The sequence below is a fragment of the Schistocerca serialis genome, chromosome 7 (assembly GCF_023864345.2).
Source record: "Schistocerca serialis cubense isolate TAMUIC-IGC-003099 chromosome 7, iqSchSeri2.2, whole genome shotgun sequence".
Taxonomy (NCBI): Eukaryota; Metazoa; Arthropoda; class Insecta; order Orthoptera; family Acrididae; genus Schistocerca; species Schistocerca serialis.
This window is the reverse complement of record NC_064644.1, coordinates 416,769,670-416,776,829: the sequence shown is the minus strand read 5'-3', so window position 1 is coordinate 416,776,829 and position 7,160 is coordinate 416,769,670. Positions and strand designations below refer to the sequence as shown.

Genomic DNA, 7,160 nt, shown 5'->3' with positions numbered 1-7,160 from the left:
TTTCTAAGGCACCGAATATTTAGGCTTAAAATCTGCAGGGGTCTAGGATGAGAACTAGTTACAGTTTTATTTACGTATTGTGCTGTCATATTCGTTCCCATGTCCTAGTGAGATATCAAAAATACTTGAGGACAAGTTTCCTGCACCTCTAGGATCGTACCTGTACATTGGGCTGTGGTGAGTGACTTGTTGCTGCTGCTAATGTACTTAATACTATCATTTCTGTTGTTGATGATGATGATGATGGTGACGCTGTTTCTGACACTTAAAATGTTGGTTCTGCCCTACTGCTGTGCTTTCTTGTGAACTTGGGAGTCCTATCGTAATTATGGTTTTCGACAAAAAAAATATTTGGGTGATGGGGAACAGTAGTTCTCTTGTCGTCCAAGTCGCTGTCCACCGTTCTTTCTGCCAACACGCCGTCTTTTTTTTAACATTCTTTGCTGGTGCTGATGATGGTTCTAATGCTTTTACCTCTTTCTGAAGTGCTTTTGTTATGGAGTCTGGCGATGGCGATGCAATTATCATTTTGGTTTTGGATTTGATTTATTTTGGTGGTTTCTTATTTCCTTGGTTATCATGTTTGCCAGGTACTCTTTCCCCACGCCATTTAGGTGCAGTCCGTGTTGTGTGAAATCTACGTCCAATATTGCTTATATCAACATATTTCACGTTTTTAAAATGTCTGAAAATTTTTGCAAGCTGAGTGTTGGCACTTTTTATTTTCGTACTAACACACGACCACCTGAAAAGATCACAGCGATGCGTAATGTTGACCATTACTACATTTGTATGAGAGGTTTCTCAGCCACTGTTTAAGATCGCGCGTAGCACTCTCAGTTTAATTTTTGTAGATGTCATTTGCGCCTCCCCGAAGTACAACAAAGTTTTTATCGTGCAGATTTTTTTTTATCTCTGCGGATGCAGCCATTTTTTTAATTCCGCCAAGTGGGCCTCCCAGTTTCACTATAACACACGACTGAATATGTTTTAGTTGTTTCTTTTAGCGTATCGCAAGTCCACGACCGTGACTGTCTGAAAGCATAGTTTGCTCGCTGTTATTGGAGTTCACAATGTGGGAATCGTTTTGTATTGTTTTACTAAACACTTCGGCACAGTTTTTGGCCGGCACATTTACACTGACCTCATTCACGCTTGTTTGCGTCGCTAAATTTTCTTCTCCTGCCTTATTCACAGTGCCATTTTGCTTTTCCCATCGTTCATGCGAACTATATGTTGCATTTTCACTATCGGCGGTTGGAAGTACTTGATATGCGTTTTCGTGCGCAAAGCTTTAGTTACTTTCACAGGTTTTGCGATTTTGCACTTTTCCGTAAAGGACGAACTGTCTCGCGCAAGTTTTAGCGTGTTCAGCTTACTATTTTCTTGTTTTATTTTCGAAATATCCGTTTTCAAACCATCTTGAATATTAATTTAAATACGTAACTGATCAGTTACATGCTAATTGAATGACATACTTGGCCAAGATACCTTTTATATCGTAATATATATGAACTTACTGGATTCCAAGTCTGTATGGAAGATTAGTTTCCATCCTAATTGATGGCACCACATACAGTAAACAAAAGTTTCTTTCATTTATGATACCAATTTTCTATTTCACTCATTTTTCACTTTAGAGAATAGTTCTTGAAATAGGTCATTTCAACACAATACTAGACAAAACACATAGCAGAACTACATGTTTTGTCTAGTATTCTGATGAAATGACCTATTTCAAGAACTATTTTCTTAAGTGAAAAACGAGTTAAATAGAGAACTGGTATCTTAAATGTACGTAAATGACAGAAACTTTTGTTTATTGTATGTGATCTCACCCGTTAGGATGGAAACATACACAGTGTGTGGTTTCAGTTACTGACAAGACAGTGTTGCCCGAAGTGACACATTGGACTGCAGGGGGTGGAGATCTCACCAGAGAAAATAACTTAGATAGGAAAATGAAATTTCAAAATGAATGTAAAAATGTATCTTTTATTACTTAAATAGGAATCCTATATTACATGTTTTAAATTTTGACTTGATTCACACCTTGGGAGTATCTCATGTGTACCTTGAGGATGTTTTGTTGTAATTGGCATCGCATTCCATTGAAAATTTTTATATTTCAAATTGTTTTTTCCTAAAATGTTACACACTATTAATGCTATACCTTTATAAATTTATATGTTTTGGGTGTTACACGTATTACTCGTGATTTCTCTTACATAATTTTATGATTTAATGTTTCGGTTCTTCACACCACCTGTATCTCACTATTTTTAGTATTTACATCTATATTTGATAATATGACTCTCAGTACTGGCTCGTAATTCTTCGTCCAAATTGTCTACATTCCACCTTCAGGATTCTAGAAGAGCATTTCTCTAACCTTTGGTTAGTGAAACCTCTTCAGGGAATACTCGAATGGGACTCACTTCCCATTCCTATCTGAAATTCCTTCCTCTTTCAGAGTCTGTCAGACAAGAAAACGTAACATCCATCAATGTACATTCTAGTTAGTCACAATATAAGACAAGACAAGTGATATACTCTGTGTTTTATTTAAAAATTAGTCTGTAAACATTGCAAAACACTGGGACTTTCTGAATCAATGACCCTCGAGAATGTCGAACTTGAGTAAATCATCACATAGAGCAGCTAAGTTATTATGTGAACTTTCATTAACTGCGATTGAAATTTTCTGGTGTTCCTCATCCTCGTACTTGTGAAATGCAGAGGCCCAAGCTATTAAGTTGCTCCAATGTTATAATTGAGAATTCACCATTACCTCTCTCCAATTAGAACTGCTCAGCATCAGTGGAAATTAAAATCTTCCATCGTGTCACACATTTAAGAGTGGCATTTTATAATGATGGCCAGGGCATGTGTGTGGCCAGTGAATATTCCTGGTACTGTGAGTGTTTTGGCAGAGATGCTGCAAACTGCAGTGTACTGTGTACATGGGCCCAAATTGCTGAAAGCAACCAGCAGTAAGCGTGGTGGTTGGTCCACAATTTCACAGTGTCTACTTGTACATTATCGTGGTAACCTATACTCCTTGTCACCCTCCGTTTCTGTCTATCCCCACTAGTTAGTACCCTTTTCTGGCTGCCATCCACCTTCCCCCATAGTCCTCACTGCAGTCGACAGCTTAGCCATTGGAACCTACTGCTCCCCCATCTGATCCATCAACCTAGGCCACCCATAAACCTTTACCATGACCTGGTAAACTGCCCTGCTGTCAACACCACTTCCAATCATTCTGTCTCATGTCTATCCTGAACTATCACGCCTTGCTCCTTCAAAGAGCTCTCTTACTCCAGGCCTCCTAACCCGCTCCTCCAGCACTTTCTGTGAAGTGCACCACTGACTATATTGCCATGACACCTGGGCCATCAGCTTTCTGCCATCCCCACCCCCCTCCGCTGGACAAATGGAGAACCACATATGCTGCGATAGAGGCAGCGTGCCAGCAACTGTATGCGATACTAAATGCTCATGAACCCATCTAATGTGACATCTGCACCAGTACCGATCACCCAGCCCCCCCTTGAAGTATGCCCAACCACATTTCCTCCTGGACTTCCTCAAGACAGTCTTTGAGCGCTTATATGGTCTGGCCCACCCTGTCATCCATGCATCTGTCTTGCTCGTTCTCGAGCATTACGTTTGGCCCAATATCCAGTGCAACTGCAACAAATGAGCCCATGCCTGTGTCCTGAGCCACTGCTCTAAAGTAGGCATGCACCTTCTTGCTCCCATCACTCCTTCCACCCCGGTGGACCATCACTTCTCCCACATATGTGTGGACATCACAGTCCCCCTGCCATCTTTCAACAGCCACCAGTATCTCCTTACTATCATTGGTAGGTTCACCCAGTGGCTTGATGCAGTGCCTCTGCCCAACATAACCATGGACACACGGTGTCTCTGGTGCCCCCACCACACATCACTGATCACACCATCGGCTATCGAGATTGCACCAAGCAACAGTTACAGTGCTTCACCCAGCACCCCTGATCCGAGTAGTGGCCTGTGGGATCCTAGGGTGAAGGCTGTCTTTTGTTCAGCCCACCGACCAACCCGACAGAGCCACTGATTACATCAGCCATCCTGCCTTGCCTCTGGACATTTTGCCTACTGTCATGCCTGAGTCATCAGGAAAAGACACCATGCCCCTGCCACAGTGCCGCCATGTGTTCCATGGCAACACATGACCTAACCTACCAGCACAGGGTGCCCACAGCGGAAGCCAAAGACACAGTATACCACAATTCGCAGGGTGCACTGTGTGCCAGACACCACATGTTACCTGGCCACAGGCCAGCACACTACTGCCCCTCTTGCGGAATCCTGCCCCCGTGCCACACCATTCCCTACTGCACTACAGTGCGTGCGCACCTATCACCTATCTCTTTCAGCAGATGACAACGGCGAACAACGTGGATTGGCTGCAAGCAAAGCAGATGGATGTAGTGGAATTATCTCCACCATGCACTCCCTTGTGGTAGCACCAGGGCTTTTCCAGAGAGAAACCTGCAATTGGAAGAGCTCCATGACTAGCACTTCTGCAATGCTGAACAAGTGACATGCTCACCTGGGTGAGATAGTGTTTTATAGTGAGTGTCCTTTGTTCTTGTGTGAACTTGAAGAAGGGACTTGCTATGAGGTGTAGTGAAGGTATTCTGTACATGTACAGATGCAGAGAAGCTGACACTGATGAGGCTTTATCACATGCTTCTGCTGAAGAATGATTGTTGGCATCTGCAAAAGCTTGCTGATCACTAGTGGCAGAGTGTTAGAATTTTGTTCATATGGACCAATTTGAGAGTGATGTTTTTCATGCTGTCCCTGGCAGTTTCAAGGGATCAATAGGCTACATCAGCATCACAGAATTCTTAGTAATGAGTGTATCATAGTAGATAGTGTGTCACATGTTGCCGTATTGCCATAGTCTACTGTGTGCTTGCCCACAAGTTTTCTTTTCTTATATTTGCTGGGTATGGAATTGCTATGTATTATTTTCAACATTTACAATTTGTTACTTGTCACTCATTGAAACGTACAGTTCTGTGAGGCTACTGTGAGCTATAGGAATTATTTCGACTGTGTCCATTTTTATCACTATGTAATTTCAGTGTTTTAATGTGTGCTATGTTCATTTCTGTGTTCTTTAAGGATTGACTCGTCTTTGAGTGTCGAAAGGATCTCTGTATTTTATCAAATAGCCAAATTTAAAGTGGAGAAATTCTCATTGATTTCAATAGATTCCCATGTTCAGGACATTGAGCGCTTTTGCTCTCAACAATTTTGAACAATAACCCCATGGGCTTTACTGATATGCTGTGATTGTCAGAATAGGTAGGAGAATGATATAAATAATGCATCTGTAGTTTGTTTCAAAGTCATTTTTGCAGAGCAAGCAGCAAAATGTGATATTGTGTCTTCATAGTATCGTATATTCTAGCAATAAGAGTGAATAGGACGATGAAGTTGAGCCTACCCATAAGAAAAGGATAAGGAAAGGTGTACGTCATCCTGAACAGTATGAATGAAATGTAATCAAAACTGCTAAACTTAAGGGATACCAGTTACTGAGGTAAGCTAACACCAGCAAAATCTGTTGGATAACCTCATACATACACTTCTAAGTGTTTTGAATCCATTAGTCAGGACAATCAGTTATTAGTCCTCACACATTTTCTAGATCTTATTAGTAAAGATGAACAAGATCTTTACCTTCAGAGCCTGATACAGGAAGAAAAAGTAAAATGAAATAGACCAAGAGAAGGAAAAAGTCCAGAGGTAAATTCTTTCAAATATCATAGAATGGTGGGGACAAATGATATCCATATTTACAGACAAGCATTTCTAAACTTATCTGCAGTTGGCAGGAAATGGTGAGAAGAATAAGACAATGACTTCTACTTGGGAAAAGCCCTATAATGAATGAGGAAAGTCGAAGAGTGATAATTTAATATCAGAACTTGAAATTGCCAAAGTTCATGAGCACTTATCATTTCCAATAAAAGATTCTCATTATGCTGGTAAAGGATAACTTTACTTATGTGCTGATTTGAATAGGGAGATCATGTATGAGCTTTACAAAGAAGTCATCCCCATTGTCTGATCAAATACAAATATTATGCGAAGATATTTAATCAGGATTTTGACCTTCGTTTTGGCAGACCAAAGGTAGGTCTGTTGTGAATGTGAGCAATTAATGACTAATATTAAAAACAAAAGTTTGAACGAGGCATCTCAATGTTGTAAGTGAAAGGCTAAACAAACAAAAAAAAAACACTTAAATTCAGTCTGAGCGTTTTCATGCGGAATCTTCATCTGCCAAGATTTTCTGTTAAAGGCCCATTTTATCTGTGGTAGCTGACAGTTAATGTTTTTGCCATTCTCAATTTGAAAGATAATACAACATTTCATTACCTTTATCACAAAGGTGTCACCTACGATGGTCCTAACGAAGTGTGCACTTTCTTGTGTAACTACCTCACCATGAGCATCCACAAGGACATAAAAATTTTTCATCTGTTTTGTGATAACTGCTTGGAGCAAAACAAAAATCACTGTTTAATAAGAATGTATCAAGCTTTAATGGGTGCTGGGAAATTTAAGAAAATAGAGGCATTCTTTCCTGTCAGTGGACACTCTTTCTTACCATCTGATAGAGCTTTTGGCACAATGAAGAGATCACTGTGAAGAATTGACAGAGTATGTACTGTTACAGATGGCATTGAACTGATCACGTCATCCTCTGTAAAGTTTGCCACAACAGATGAAATCTTGGGCTTCAAGTTGTAGTTGATGAGACTTTACAAGAGGACAACTCATTCACTAGAGACAGATTAGATTAGATTTACTTTCATTCCAAGTGACCCGTAGTGAGGAGGTCTTCCAGGATGTAGAACAGGTCAGAAAAACAACAATACATGACAAATATTTACAACTAAAACAGATAAGCTAATGTACCATTCCACAGGTCCCAAGTGGAATGATCGACATTTTCTAATGAACGCTTTATGAAAGAGTCATTTTACAAATACTAATGCACTGAATTTAAAATAAAAAAGTTTTTTATTTATTTGTAAGGTAATAAACATGTAATACAACTACTATAATACTTATTTACAATGAACACATTA

General features: G+C 40.1%; 1 long non-coding RNA gene across 5 annotated transcripts in view; it reads left to right on the top strand.

Annotated features, from left to right (window-relative positions):
• The first annotated feature begins 498 nt into the window (after positions 1-498).
• LOC126412491 (uncharacterized) overlaps positions 499-7,160 on the top strand; it is a 12,658-nt gene continuing 5,996 nt past the window's right edge. For 2 of the 5 annotated variants that reach the window (XR_007575294.1, XR_007575293.1), the window contains exons 1-2: positions 1,794-5,364; positions 5,471-5,602. This is a non-coding gene — a long non-coding RNA (uncharacterized LOC126412491). Of the gene's footprint in view, positions 615-1,793; positions 5,365-5,470; positions 5,603-7,160 lie in introns of those variants that run through there. The other 3 variants (XR_007575295.1, XR_007575296.1, XR_007575297.1) reach the window with 3 other exon arrangements.